We start from the raw sequence: 14,785 nt of genomic DNA on the forward strand, positions 1-14,785 counted from the left end.
TCAAATTTTGATTCACAATGTCCCTAAATTGATTACATTAATGACTCAATTAAGATATATATATATTTTTAATGTATGTTATATACATATATACATACACAACACACACAGAGAGAAGCCTTATGGACCCAGAAAACATAAAACTTTTATATTTCTATTTACAAACATAGTATCCATTTAGCTGTAATATCGAGATGATCCTGGTGGTTTTGTTGGCTTCTTTCATTCATTCTCTTGGCCATAAGTTTATCATATTCTGCAGCCTCCTTATTTTTATTAGCACATTGTTTCTTCAGAGCAATTTGTCTGGGTTTGTGTTGCAGGACACATGAAATAACAAGACGTGGACTCTTGGGTGCTTTAGTCCTGGGCTTCTTTCCTTCTTTCATTTAAGGGAAATAGGCTTTTTCTGAAAGCATATTGGCAGATATCATCCTTTTTAGAGAAATTAAGAAGCTTAAGGATTTTGCTAGCTCTTGGGGGTCCCAACCACTGAGGCACACTGGTGTCCTCACAATGGCAGTCCAAAGAATATCTTACTTTCCTTGTTTTATAATAACAAAGTTGAGATTGCTCACATTGACATCCACAATGCATTCCCAGACAGTCCCGTGCTTCCTGTCTCCAGCTACCTTGGTCTATAAGAATGCCCCTTACGCAACAGCAGGTGCACTCTGCCACAGGTCAAGACATGTTGCTGCAATGGGGAAACCTGGTTTGTCACTCCCACCACTGATCTGGACCACCAAACCCGTCACTCTACCGAGTGCATCAGCAGCTCCTTCTGTGCCCATGTGCTTCTCATAAAACACAACGAAGCTTGCGTTCATCATCCACCCGGATGAGCTTTTGACCAGCGGCTGGGAAGGAGATGGTGAACTTCATCTTGACCCAGCCAACTGTCTGGGAGTTGCCATGAAGAAAGAACTATATAGTTTTATTTGCTTTTCCTCAGGCTGAATGTGAGGTTTATCACTAAATATGGTTTAATGGGGTGGGTGTAAGGACAGCCCCGTTAGAAGCCCTAGTTGGGGATATATTTGATCCCAGCTATCAGCGATGAGCTGCTTCTTAGCTATCACATCTTTAAATGTATCTGTAAGCCCCACTTCTTTGAGATATGGATCTTTTGGTAGTGGGGGAATTTGAACTTGGCTCTACGCAGGGCCTCTAGTCATGTGTCATTCTGAAGCTTAGGGAGAATGGACATGATGGACCTGGCCAATGTGACTCCTGGACATTGTGCCCTGGGCACTCCACCTACGGGTCTGGAGCCTTCCCTGGGGACAGTGCTGAGATCAGAGATATAATATATACCAGAACGTTGTCTCCGAGGTCCCATAGGCCAATCCATATAGAAATAGACTTGCTATATTACCAAGAGAGATACTGCTCACAGCCACTGCAAACCAAACTCCTGCCAGTGAAGGAACCCGGTTGGCTTAGTGGGTTGCATCCAAAAATTACATTGGATATTGAGATTGCATTGGTTATATTTGAAGAAATGTTAATAATCATCAGCTGCAGCATGCTGTATCCTTTGTAACTATTTAAAACAACAATACATCTTTAAAAGTGTGTCATTATGGAGATTTTTTTTCACAGTTTCTTTCAAGGCACATAAGAAAAAGATGTACAAAGGCCTCTGATTTAATGCAAGTATTTTATACAGGTGAAGCTCTTGAACTCTGAGGGTAGAAAGGTCATATAGCAAAGTAATAACCAAGCCAGCCCCACCTACAAGGTCTGGGAATGCATTATTTGGCCCTTGTATTAGCTACTTTTCCCTTTGCTGTAACAAAATACCCACCAAAAGCAACTGAAGGAAGAAAGGGTTTCATCTGGCTTGTGGTTCCAGAAGATGGTCAGTCCTGGGGTTGGGGAACAGCAAAGTGACAGCATCTGGAAGACCTGGTCACATCCTATCCACAGTCAGGAAGAAGAGATTGCTGGTGCTCAGCATTTATTTTCAGTCCAGGACCCCAGACCCTGGGATGGTGATGCCCACAGTTAAGATGGACCTCTCAGCTTCATTTAGTTGCGTCTAGCTGGTCCCTCACAGATATGCCCAGAGGCTTGTCTCCTAAGTGATTCTAGATCCTGTCAAATTGACAATATGAACCATCACGGCACTTCACAGGAGTGTAAGCATAATTAGCTCTGCCTTTCAAAACTACATACAGTTCTAGCACGCTAAAGGAATCAAAGACACGAGCATTCATTGAGATCAGGGGTTCTCAACTTTCCTAATGCTATAAACCTTCAAAGCAGTTTCTCATGGTGTGGCAAATCCCCAACCATAAAGCTATTTTTGTTATTATTTCACAACTGTAATTTTGCTAGTTGTGAATTATAATGTAAATATCTGATATTCAGATTGTCTTAGGCAACCCCTGTGAAAGGGTTGTTTGACCCCAGAGAGGTCACGACCCACAGGTTGAGAATCACTGATCAAGAGCATACTTGCACAGCAGAGTCAGTAGCGAGTCAGAACACCAGAGGCTAGCAATCCTGCATCAGCAGCACAACACACACAGCCTCAGCAGAAAACCACCAACAGTGCTGGGTGCTAAACAGAAGAACACGGTCACCTCCAAATCAGAGTCAAATTTGACAAATCTCCCTTTTTCTTGCTAGTACCTTCTTTTTGTCCAAGCCAACCACTGGGGCCAGAGAGCCAGTGAGCCACTGAGCCAGCAGAAGGTCCATTCATATCTTCAGTTCCCTTGGTCACACTCTCCCTTTTGAACTGGACATTTGTTTGTCCAACAAAGAACATAACAACGGAAAGCCACAGCAGAACCAAGAGATCTGGCCCTAGAGGATCTAAAAGCACATTTTGCAGAGGTGGGAGGGGTTTCCTGGCTCTAAAGAAGGTTTTTTACTCTTCTTGCAACTCTGATGCACACATATCTAGCTATTTGAACATTATTAATTCTCTGACATCTTCTTTCATGGGAAACTGATCCTTATTTCTTTAAAAAAAATTGCCTGATTAAATCTCCGCTTATGGAAGCTTTAATAATCTGCTATAAGCTTTAACCAAACTCCAGAACTGAAGGGAAGTCCCTGAAACAAGCAATACAAATGGGCGTTTTTAAACAGAAATTTATTATTAAAGATAATTATATGAATTATTAATAGTTATCTATTAAAGCCAGATTAATCCTGCTATAATTAGAACAAAAGAATGTATACAACTGCCATAAACCAAACTTTAAATTCCCTTTCTAAGCAACTTGTTATCCCTTTCTAATGACACCTGAGTCCTCTAGGGGCAGGGAGCTCCGGGGACTTAATGGGGATGAGGTGGGAAATCAGATGGGTGGTGTACCCAAGCCATCGCCTGGGAAGCGGAAGACCGAAGGTCAGGTTCAGGCCAACTCATTGATTCATTGTCTAGCCTTGGATAATGTCTTTCCCTCTGAACCCAACTTCCTTTCTCTGTGTCACTTCCAGGATCTCTTAAACTTGAGGATGCCCTCAACTCTAAAGCTAGAATAAGGAAGGTAAAAATGTGTTGTCCTGAGTTGTAAATATAAAGGAACGCTTGGAAACCGATATGTCAGCTACACGGAATGGCAGAAAACCAAAAAACGTATGCTAAGGATCAGGATCTGGGCTTAAACTGATAGTCTGAATTTGAAATTATGGACTAACCCAATGGAGTGGAGTATGCCTGTAGTCATAGCGCTGGGGAGGGGATGAGCACGAAACTTCAAGGACTGCCTTGTCACAGAAGTGAATGGGCAAACCAAACTATTGAATGCTGGATGAAGACAGCCAGAAGGCAGTGCCTTAGCCTGGGGCTGCTTCTGAGCACACCATCCCAGCTCAGCTGGGGCAAACGTTCTGCTGAAGTGTGGCAGTCTGTAAGGAAAGACAGTGGTACATAAGGCTGAAGCCAGGGGACTTTCTTGGGTCTAGATCAGAGGCACACATGTGCAATAGCACACATGAAAGGCTGCCTTGGGCCTCGAGCATGGAGGTGGACAACCCTATTGGTCTGAGATTCTGGTCATGGGTAGGGTGAGCATATTTCGACTGGGGCTGCACGTACAGGCAGAAGAGACCAAATGATGGCACAAACCAAAATACACAGTTCTGGCTGGCTTCCCAGGCTGCACACATGTGTAGGCAAACCAGAAGGGCTTAGCGGAGAGGAAATGCTGGAGCAGACTAAAAAGTGCCCCGATGTTTAAGTCTGTTCTCTTGCCTGTTGGGAGATGTCAGCAGTGAATGAAAGCCTTACTTGCTTGAAGTGTCTCAATATAACTCGGACAGCCATTGTCTACTAAAATAGAGACCCGGGACTGGCCCTGAAGATGCTATCCTTAAAAAGAGAAGCAAGAATCAGAATAAAAAATGGGATGTGGGGAGATGGCTGAGTCAGTAAAATCTCTGCCAAATAGACATGAGGACCTAAGTTCAAATCCCTAGTACTCAAGTAATATAAGCCAGACACATGACAGTTTGTACCTGGAATCCCAGTGCCGGGGAGACCAACACAGCCCTGGAGCTTACTGTGCAGTCAGCCTTGCTGAGTGGAAGACCTCCAGCTTCTGTGAGGAACCCCATCTCAGAAATTAAGGTGGAGATTGGCTGAGAAAGACAGGCAACATTGACCAAACCCCCACCCCCACCCCCACCCCCACCCCCCCACCCCCCACCCCCGGCTTCCACATGTGCACGCGCACACGCACGCGCAAGCACAGCCACAAAAGAGAAACGATTCCGTGCATTTAGAAAGGACACTCACTCCAACCCTGCTTTTTCAAATAACATAATGGAAACCAAAAGGGCGTATTAAAAAGGACTGGGTGAGAAAACACTAAACCTGCCAAGAGAAGAATTCCACAGTAATCAAAAATATCCTTCAAACAAAAACTAAATAAAGACGGCCCCAGATTAAAATATGTCAGTGAATAAAAGGGCCAACAGCAGTGATGGCCCAAAGACTTGTCTTACAAGGCTTTATAAAAAAAAGTCCTCTGGGCAGAAAGGGATTGAAAGCAGATGGAAATTAGAGTCCACAGGAAGAAATGAAAACTGCCATAAATGAGTTAATATCACAGTCTCTCTCTCTCTCTCTCTCTCTCTCTCTCTCTCTCTCTCTCTCTCTCTCTCTCTCTCTCTCTCCCCTGCCATTTCTGTTCTAGTCACTGTCCTTTTTCAAAAGACATAAAATGGTGTAAAAATAATATTACCCATCTATAGTTATATTTATTCCACGTTACTATATACATAAATTAGCACAAATAAGAGAGGGGGCAAATGTAGCTAGCTAGCAGGGCAAGGGGTTTGTATTTTCCCAGAATTCAGTGCACACTGGTTAGAAGTCCCCAGGGGCAAATTACCACATATATTATAACCTTAATGAAGCCAAAAAGAAAATAACTAAGAAATCTGTAGGAGTCAAAATGCTATGAAGAAATAGTTATTTGTTACAAAATAAGGAAGTAAAAGGACAGAAGAAAAGAGACAGATATACATAAAAAGTCCAGAATGGCAAACATAACGACATTACAACTGAAGGGTCTCATCACCTCAGGCAGAAGGATAGACTCAACCATAAAGTGCAAGTCACCTACACGTTCCCTAGCAATGACACATGTGAGAAGACTCAAAAAGAAAGGATGGAAACAGACAAGCCAATCAGACAGTAAGCAGAAGAGCTGGCTATATTCATAGTGTGAAGCAGATGTTTAATAATACAAAGAATTATAGCAATTAACAGTCATCTAGCCCACATCTCCGAAATGCTTAGCAGTGAGGTTTAAACAGCATTACCAATCAACTGATATAACCATCATCTTCTCAATATCTCAATATCCCATCCAATGAAGGCAGACTTCACACTCTTTTTGAACAGATATGGACCGTTTTCCAAGATGGACAGTAGATCAGGACATAAAACAAATCTCAATGAATACAAACAGATTGCATTAATATAAACTGTGCTCTCCAAACACAATCGAATTAAGTCAGAATTCAACAATGGGAGGGAATTCTGGAAGTGAATAAATATTAGGAAATTAAACGATCCCTGTTAAATAACAAACTGGCTAATGAAGCCACACAGTAGTTAGACAAGTGCCTTCTACTTGCTGGGAATGAAAACCCCCCAATGCTTATGGAATGCCACCAAAGGTGACCTGAGAGGAAAACTGTATATCTGTGTCAGAGACAAGGTCTGAAGTGGATACAAAGTCTTATTAAGACTGGTCTTGTGTTTGTATCAGTAATATACATTTTGGCCTTCAGAAACTAGACAAATGAAAGGAGAAAATACCACACACACACACACACACACAAAAGAGTAAATAATATAGATTACAAGAAAATGGAATGAAATAGAAAGCATAGGAATAGAGTTCAGCTGTTAAAAGTGCCTGTTGCTCTTGCAGAAAACATGATTTGGGTTTCCGTCCCCCATATGAGGCAGCTCACAGTTGCCTGTGAGTCCAGTTCCAGGGGAATGCAACACCTCTGGCCTCCAAAGGCACCTGTATTCATAAGCAAATACAACCCCCTCCCCCAACACACACACACACAGAGGAATACACACAATTAATATAAAGTATGTCTTTAAAAACTTCATTCTTTAAAAGGTTCAAACGTACAACCTTTAGTTAAACTAGGCAAGAGTAAAAGATAAAACACAAATTACCAAAATCCACAAGGACAGGGAAATCTGAAGAGGTGGCTCACCAGCCCAGCGTATACTGCTCTTGCAAAGAATTCATTTCCAAAAGCCATCAGTGCAGCTCCTCATACTCCAGCTCCCGGTGATCTAGTGCCCTCTTCTGGCACCCATCATTGACTGCACTCATGTGCATATCCCCACCCCCACCTTTGCATGATGCTTACACATAATTTGGCCATGGTGAGAAACTTTACCTAAGTGAAAGGATTATAGAAGTATCTCTGAACTCTTTGTGTCAGTACATCCCATAATTTCAAGAATTCAAGTGTCAGAAGAAAAAAAAGATGATCAAAATGAGTCAAAAAGAAACTGGAAGCTGGGCATGGTGGCGCATGCCTTTAATCCCAGCACTCTGGAGGCAGAGGCAGGCGGATTTCTGAGTTCGAGGCCAGCCTGGTCTACAAAGAGAGTGCCAGGACAGCCAGGGCTATACAGAGAAACCCTGTCTCGAAAAACCAAAAAAGAAAAAAAAAAAAGAAAGAAAGAAAGAAAAAAAAAGAAACTGGAATCCAGAATAGACACAGGCAACATATATAATAAAATAATCTGAGTAGCAACTAAATTCTTCTACAAAAACAAAAAAACAAAAGAACAAAAACAAAAACAAAACCACTCAAGTCTTGGAAATTTCACTGGTGAGCTTTCTCACACATTTATGAAAAACATAGTATCACAAATTACATGAGGAAGAAATTCCTATCCTTTTTTTCTTTTTCTCTTTTAGGATATGGTCTCACTATATAGGAGACTGCCTTCAAACTTACTATGTAGCTCAGGCTGGTCTTGAACTCCTACTCATGAGTGCTTGTATTGCGGGAATTCACCACCACACCAGGCTATGCTTACTAATTTAGTCCTTACAGCAAATCTTATCCTGAGACTAAGCAAGACAAAGCCATTATAAGAAAATTACAGCCAGGCAGTGGCGGCACACACCTTTAATCCCAGCACTTGGGAGGCACAGGCAGGCAGATTTGTGACTTCAAGGCCAGCCTGGTCTACAAAGTGGGTTCCAGGACACCCAGGGCTATACAGAGAAACCCTGTCTCAAAAAAAAAAAAAAAAAAAAAAAAAAAAAAAAAAAAGAAAGAAAGAAAGAGAGAGGGGAGGGAGGGAGGGAGGGAGGGAGGGAGGGAGGGAGGGAGGGAGGGAGGGAGAGAGAGAAAGAAAGAAAGAGAAAGAAAGAGAAAGAAGAAGAAGAAGAAGAAGAAGAAGAAGAAGAAGAAGAAGAAGAAGAAGAAGAAGAAGAAGAAGAAGAAGAAGAAGAAAATTACAGAGTGTTGTCTCTTCTGAGTCTAGCAGTAAAATCCTCACTATAGGCTGGCACAGTGACCATAGCATATTCAAACGATACACCCTGACTAAGAGAATTTTATCCCAGGAATTCAAGGTTGGTTTAACATATGAAAATCAACATAGTATTAAAGGAAAAAAATTTAAATCTCCACAATTTTATCTCTATAGATTCAGAAAAGATATCAGGCAAAACCTAACAGCTGAGAGTATTGATGAGATACCAAAAAGCTAGGAGAAGGGCATCTACAAAACAGCCATGGCTGCCATCATACTTACAACCTTGAAGAACGTTTTAAGCTAAGATCAGGAACAAAGGAAGGAAGGAGATCTGCTTTGTGTAACCATACAGGCTGGTTCCAGCAGCGAAAGAAGGCAAAGGACAAAATCAGCAAAGCCAGAAAACAAAAGGAAGGCAGACAAATCCACAGGAAGAGTGTCTCCCTCGCTGAGAGATGGTGGGAGCCTCTGCAACAAAGTCCCCCAAGGAACCCCTCACGGAGCAGCTGGAACCAGGAAGCATTTGGAAACATGGTAGCAGAAGATAGAAATAATGCACAAAAATAAATGATCTTTCCACCAACAGCCCCACCGATTCAGCCATTCCATACACAGCGTGATAAATCCAGCCCACTTGCAATAAGATACAAAAGGAATAAAATGTTTCTTATAGTTTAACAAAAGAAGTGCTGGATTTGTATATTGGTTGGCAACTATAAAATGTTACAGAGAAGAACACAAAGAAAATCTTTTTTTTTTTTTTTTTTGCAGTCTCAGGTCCCGCGCGCAATTGGATTGGAGCAGAAGCTGTGTTCCACTCACCAGAAGTCTTTTTTTTTTTTTTGATTTTTAATATTTTTATTACATATTTTCCTCAATTACATTTCCAATGCTATCCCAAAAGTCCCCCATAGCACCCCCCACTTTCCTACCCACCCATTCCCATTCTTTTGGCCCTGGCATTCCCCTATATTGGGGCATATAAAGTTTGCAAGTCCAATGGGCCTCTCTTTCCATTGATGGCCGACTAGGCCATCTTTCGATACATATGCAGCTAGAGACAAGAGCTCCGGGGTTCTGGTTAGTACATCATGTTGTTCCAACAATAGGGTTGCAGATCCCTTTAGCTCCTTGGGTACTTTCTCTAGCTTCTCCATTGGGAGCCCTGTGATACATCCAATAGCTGACTGTGAACATCCACTCCTGTGTTTGCTAGGCCCCGGCATCGTCTCACAAGAGACAGCTATATTTGGGTCCTTTCAGCAAAATCTTGCTAGTGTATGCAATGGTGTCAGCGTTTAGAAGCTGATTATGGGACGGATCCCTGGATACGGCAGTCTCTAAATGGTCCATCCTTTCATCACAGCTACGAACTTTGTCTCTGTAACTCCTTCCCTGGGTGTTTTGTTCCCAATTCTAAGAAGGTGCACAGTGTCCACACTTTGGTCTTCATTCTTCTTGAGTTTCATGCGTTTAGCAAATTGTATCTTATATCTTGGGTATCCTAAGTTTTGGGCTAATATCCACTTATCAGTGAATACATATTGTGTGAGTTCTTTTGTGATTGTGTTACTTCACTCAAGATGATGCCCTCCAGGTCCATCCATTTGGCTAGGAATTTCATAAATTCATTCTTTTTAATAGCTGAGTAGTACTCCATTGTGTAAATGTACCATAATTTCTGTATCCATTCCTCTGTTGAGGGACATCTGGGTTCTTTCCAGCTTCTGGCTATTATAAATAGGGCTGCTATGAACATAGTGGAGCATGTGTCCTTCTTACCGGTTGGGACATCTTCTGGATATATGCCCAGGAGAGGTATTGCTGGATCCTCCGGTAGTACTATGTCCAATTTTCTGAGGAACCGCCAGACTGATTTCCAGAGTGGTTGTACAAGCTTGCAATCCCACCAACAATGGAGGAGTGTTCCTCTTTCTCCACATCCTCGCCAGCATCTGCTGTCACCTGAATTTTTGATCTTAGCCATTCTGACTGGTGTGAGGTGGAATCTCAGGGTTGTTTTGATTTGCATTTCCCTGATGATTAAGGATGTTGAACATTTTTTCAGGTGTTTCTCTGCCATTCGGTATTCCTCAGGTGAGAATTCTTTGTTCAGCTCTGAGCCCCATTTTTTAATGGGGTTATTTGACTTTCTGGAGTCCACCTTCTTGAGTTCTTTATATATATTGGATATTAGTCCCTTATCTGATTTAGGATAGGTGAAGATCCTTTCCCAATCTGTTGGTGGTTTTTTTGTCTTATTGATGGTGTCTTTAGCCTTGCAGAAGCTTTGTAGTTTCATGAGGTCCCACTTGTCAATTCTCGATCTTACAGCACAAGCCATTACTGTTTTATTCAGGAATTTTTCCCCTGTGCCCATATCTTCAAGGCTTTTCCCCACTTTCTCCTCTATAAGTTTCAGTGTCTCTGGTTTTATGTGAAGTTCCTTGATCCACTTAGACTTGACCTTAGTACAAGGAGATAGGAATGGATCGATTCGCATTCTTCTACTTGTTAACAACCAGTTGTGCCAGCACCATTTGTTGAAAATGCTGTCTTTCTTCCACTGGATGTTTTTAGCTCCCTTGTCGAAGATCAAGTGACCGTAGGTGTGTGGGTTCATTTTTGGGTCTTCAATTCTATTCCATTGGTCTATTTGTCTGTCACTATACCAGTACCATGCAGTTTTTATCACAATTGCTCTGTAGTAGAGCTTTAGGTCCGGCATGGTGATTCCACCAGAGGTTCTTTTATCCTTGAGAAGAGTTTTTGCTATCCTAGGTTTTTTGTTATTCCAGATGAATTTGCAGATTGCACTTTCTAATTCGTTGAAGAATTGATTTGGAATTTTGATGGGGATTGCATTGAATCTGTAGATTGCTTTTGGCAAGATAGACATTTTTACAATGTTGATCCTGCCAATCCATGAGCATGGGAGATCTTTCCATCTTCTGAGATCTTCTATAATTTCTTTCTTCAGAGACTTGAAGTTTTTATCATACAGATCTTTCACTTCCTTAGTTAGAGTCACGCCAAGATATTTTATATTATTTGTGACTATTGAGAAGGGTGTTGTTTCCCTAATTTCTTTCTCAGCCTGTTTATTCTTTGTGTAGAGAAAGGCCATTGATTTGTTTGAGTTAATTTTATATCCAGCTACTTCACCGAAGCTGTTTATCAGGCTTAGGAGTTCTCTGGTGGAATTTTTAGGGTCACTTATATATACTATCATATCATCTGCAAAAAGTGATATTTTGACTTCATCTTTTCCAATTTGTATCCCTTTGATCTCCTTTTGAAAATCTAAGTGATAAAATAAAAGACATCACATGGTCATGGATTGGAAAAGCAAGTCTTTTCAGCAAGGCCCTCGTCCAAGGGATCTGCAGATCCACCCTTTTCATGAGGAACTTTCATGAGCCCTTTGTCTCCTTCCTTACCAGGTGATTGTGAGGACTAAATGGTTCAACATGATGCCATCACAGTCATCATGGCATCTGTCACAGAAGATGGAGCCAATGAAGTAGAGAGGAGGTGGGGACACCTCAGTGTTACCTCAGAGGGAGGTGTGAACTACTTTAGTGAGGTATTTGCATTTCTGTTTCAATTTGATCACTTTTGCTAAATTTAATTATTCTCAATTAACTTCTCACTTTATAGGGTTCATGTTAATTGCTACGAACAAGTTAAACTTATTCCATCAAACTGGCCAATAAACTAGTGTCTAAGAGGAAGGATTATCCCAGACCATTTTCCGGCTGATATTCATGGAGATGAAACTTTAGGACAACTGAAATAATTTTAAAACATTTTAGCTACATCTAGTGTGTGTGTGTGTGTGCGTGTGTGCGTGTGTGCGTGTGTGCATGTGTGCATATGCATATGGATGCATGTGATGCATGTGTGTATGGAGGTCAGATGACAACTTACAGAAGTCACTACTTTCCTTCCACCATGTGGCTCCTAAGGAGATTGAACTCACATAGCCAGACTTGGCAGCCAGTGCTTTTGCCTACTGAGCCATCTCCCCAGCCCCAATGACACTAAAATCTTTAGCAAGATTGTTTATTTTTTTCAATGATTTCATTGTAGGGCCTTAGGTATCCCAGTGTCTGTAAGTACAATGGCCAGCAAACATAACAAAGTGTTTCTAACTTGAGTTCATACTCTGGAGAAGGAGGCAAGTGAGAAATGGATGCAGAGAGTTCCAAACAGCCAGCTATGCTGTGTGTTAAGTCCTGTGAAGAAACAAGTCAGGATGGAGATATGAAGTACTATTTGAGCCAGGGGTACCATGCAAATCCTCTCTGAGAGAAGGGAGTAGACTAACCTCAAATGTTCTCTCATATGTGGGACCTAGGTTTAAGGCATGAAGTAGGATGACTATTTGGGGTAGAGATGAGACCATGGGAAGGGTAAGGAGGAGACAAGGGAGGGGAGTTGGAAGCCAGTGTGAGCAAAAATCAATGATACAGATCTATTAAAATGTCTTAAAGACACCCGCTATTTTGTACACTAAGACACAGTTAGTTGTTAAAAGTTGGACTCCGATCAACTGCAGTTTAAAAATATGAGGCAATGAGCTCTTTTGTTAAATACTCTTTGGGGGTTTTATTGGTCAATTTTCAGGGAACATTTCTGTGAGAAAAATGTGGCCACGGAACCCTCACCTCCAGGGTTCTGGCAAAGCTGCCATTCTTCAGATTGAGAAAGTACTGACTAGAGTCCTAGGGGAGTAAAGGACATGCTGGCCCTCATGAGCCAGTGTTTCAATGCCTTGGTACACCGTGCTTAGCGTTCATAAGCTACACAAAATGCAGGCCCATTTCCACACAGGGATTCCAGCACAATTTTGTTGCAACCTAGAAGGGTTGCCCACTGCCAAGATGGAAATGCAAGCATAAAACGGCAAGGGGGACCATCAGCCTACTGAGGGCACATCGGCAGCCATACCAACAGACCTCGGCTAAAGCAGGAGAGCAGGGTAAGCCTTTACCCCAAAACTTGTGTTTTACAAAAGGCACAGTTCTTCAAAGAGGCCAGGGGCTTTATTGTAAAATCACCAGATTGGGAGGCAAGAGGTCTGGGACTTGAGCCCATGACAATAGGATTACTGGGTGCTCTTAAGCAAGTCATACCTCCTCTGTACTTGTTACCCTCACAGATACTAGAAGAGTTCTCAGGCCCCACAGTGCAAGAGAAAGGGAGGCAGTGATGGGGTCCAGGCAATATCTGCCATTGTCACCAGACCTAAGTCTTCTAATATAATCACAGGGAAAATGCCAACAACAGTTAAGAATCCACTTACAGGGCCCAATTCTATTATCTTCATATGCACCATTTCAATGAGCAACAGTCAAAGCAATTGCATGATGTGTGTTTACTTTGTGTCCCAAACTTACAAACAAAGAAACAGGTTTGTAAATACACAGTCAGTTGTCCAGGATCACACCATTTCTATGACTGCTTTGGCAAGGGACTAGGTTCGATGACCTTCTAAGTCTATATGATCCAGCTGGAACACACACATGCCCTGGATTATATAGTATGATCTTGCTGGAATACAGACACACCCTTAGCACACATCTTTAATCCCTAAACGATGAAGGTATGGTTTGTTTGTAGAAGGAAACAGTCATGTCTCAATATATCATCCAATTGAGGGGCAGACAAAGTGATAAATCAGAGAAAGATGATGGCAGGATGAGTTGGAGATAGACACCGAACCCTCAGGAGAGCAGATAAGAAAGACTACTTAAAAGCAGTGTAAGGAGAGAAGTAGGGTTGAGTTCAGTTGAGTTCCATTCAGTTCCTGCACTCAGTGCAGTTCAGTGCCTATGTTCAGAGGCAGTTGGAGCAAGTGGAGCAATTCAGTCAGAAGCCAAGAGAAGACAATTTGGATCAATAAGCTTGGAGAGGAGTTTGAGCCAGAATGGCTGAGTTGAACCAGCCAACCAGAGTTCAGAAAGAGCTAGAGGACAAGTTTACTCAGCTGTAAGTCTCAGAGGCTGAAACATTCTAGGCTTAGATGAACAGATGAAGGCTGGAAGCTGAAGCCTTCAAGGTCCAGGCTTGCAGAAAATTAGATTGTACAGAGAGACTAGAACCTTCAAGGCTTAGGACTAGGAATATTTAGATAGAAACACTCTGGTCTCAGCTCAAGCCATGTACACTTAAAGCTTGGGTACAGCTCTCATCTCATCCCTTCATCAGAGGAAATAGAAGAGATATTTACGATATGTACAGTAAGAACGCATCCACGACTAATAATTGAAAATTTTAGATCAGCAAAACATCAAGAAGTAAACTTGTATTTAAGCCTGTCCTCAATCTATTAGTGTTTTAGTAAAAGCTCATAGTTATTGTTTGTGATTATCAGTGATGGCCTTAGTTACAGTTACTATAGCAATGAAACACAAGGACCAAAAACAACTTGGGAAAGAAAGGGTTTATTGCACTCACAGCTCCATATAACAGTTCATCATCAGAAGCAGTGAGGGCAGGAACACAAAAACAACAGGAACCTGGAGGTGAGAGGTGCTGCCTACTGGCCTGCTCAGCCTGCTTTCTTATTGAACCCAGGGCCACCATTCCAGGGATGGCACCACCCACAATGGGTTGGGCCTTCCCCCATCAATTACTTATTATGAAAATACCTTATATCCCAATCTTTTATTTGTTTGTTTTTGTTTTCCAAGACAGGGTTTCTCTGTAAAGCCCTGGCTGTTCTAAAACTCACTCTGTAGACCAGGCTGGCCTCGAACTCAGAAATCTGCCTGCCTCTGT

General features: G+C 42.0%; 1 non-coding gene across 1 annotated transcript; it reads right to left on the minus strand.

Moving 5' to 3' along the window:
• Positions 1 to 1,322: 1,322 nt before the first annotated feature.
• Positions 1,323 to 1,456, minus strand: LOC115030954 (small nucleolar RNA SNORA70). Its single transcript, XR_003836550.1, has one exon. It is a non-coding gene; the product is annotated as a small nucleolar RNA SNORA70 (small nucleolar RNA).
• Between the last annotated feature and the right edge of the window lie 13,329 nt (positions 1,457 to 14,785).

This window comes from Mus caroli, unplaced genomic scaffold, assembly GCF_978045245.1.
Source record: "Mus caroli unplaced genomic scaffold, Mus_caroli_1 scaffold_6, whole genome shotgun sequence".
Lineage (NCBI taxonomy): Eukaryota > Metazoa > Chordata > Mammalia > Rodentia > Muridae > Mus > Mus caroli.